We start from the raw sequence: 1,470 nt of genomic DNA, 5'->3' as shown, positions 1-1,470 counted from the left end.
AGGTTTGAAATTAATCGGACAAGTACTTACCGAGCTATGGCGATTTAGCCGTTCGCCGTTCGCTTTGGCGTTGCGAATGGACCAAACCATTGCATGTAAATAGAGGGGGGGGTTCTGTGGTCCTTGCGAATGGACCAAACCATTCATGTAAATAGAGGGGGGGGGGTTCTGTGGTCGTTACTGCCACGTGGTTTCAAAGTTTTTTTTTGTTGTTGTTGTTTGCACGCATGTTTTTTTGCACCCACGTACGGGCACGCCCTAGGATGTTTACACACACACACCCCTACACAAATTTTTTTTTTTTTTTTTTTTTTGGCAAGGAACGGGCACCCACGTACGGGCACGTCCTAGCTTATATATAGTACGGGCATGCCCTAGTCTATCTATAATTCCAGTAATCTCTGTGTGTATGTATGTCTGTATGTCTGTGTTTCTCGACAACCACGGGTCCGATATACTTTAAACTTGCCAGGTATATTGCTGGGGACCCGAGGATGTGCCTTTTCAAGGTTTCATATTAATCGGAGAAGTAGTTACCGAGCTATGTCCAAAAAACGATTCAACCAATCAGAGAGCAGCGAGCTATCACGTGTGCCGAACGTGGCGAACAGACTCTGCCTCGGACGGCACATTTGAGAGCGTATTCATTTATTTCACGTTGGCAAACTATGTTGCCGCTATGTTGGCGTTAAACTATGTTTTAAAACTAATTAAAACTAATTTGCGATTCTTTCGCTTTCCTGCGCATTTGTGCACGCTATGGCGATTTCTTTACCAAACTCCGCAAGCCGTTCGCTTTGGACCAAACCATTTCATGTAAATAGAGGGGGGGGGGGGGGGATTGTCACCGTACTCGCAAGCCGTTCGCTTTGGACCAAACCATTTCATGTAAATAGAGGGGGGGATTGTCACCGTACTTGCAAGCCGTTCGCTTTGGACCAAACCATTTCATGTAAATAGAGGGGGGGGATTGTCACCGTACTCGCAAGCCGTTCGCTTTGGCTTTGCGAATGGACCAAACCATTTCATGTAAATAGAGGGGGGGGGGGATATAATTTTAGATATATATATAGTACGGGCATGCCCTAGTTACTGATAATGCTATCACAAAAGAAACATGTGCTAGCAGTACTCTGTTCAACGGATGGAGATTTGAAACTTGTTCTGAGTCTTTTCTTAACAGGCGAGTAAGTTTCTTCACCAAGTTTAAGGTCTGAACTTTGCTTTCTTTCCCTTGATTCAGCCCTGGCCACACGAGAGCTGCTGCACTGCACATAACAGTTTTTGTGCCATTTGGCAGCATGCGCAGCTAGGGTTTCTGCAATACCGCAACCATCATCTAGTCGGGAAATGTTTATCCCGCAAGGCAAGGCACCTAAATCATTCAATGCCTTGAGATTTTGAGCAAGATTCTCGTAGACGTCTAGACACGACTGATTGCTGCCCTTACGTGCATCTCTTAGTGGTTCA

Source organism: Myxine glutinosa, unplaced genomic scaffold (genome assembly GCF_964187855.1).
Source record: "Myxine glutinosa unplaced genomic scaffold, kmMyxGlut1.1 SCAFFOLD_1435, whole genome shotgun sequence".
Taxonomy (NCBI): Eukaryota; Metazoa; Chordata; class Myxini; order Myxiniformes; family Myxinidae; genus Myxine; species Myxine glutinosa.
The sequence above is the reverse complement of the archived record's forward strand: the minus strand, read 5'-3'. Positions refer to the sequence as shown.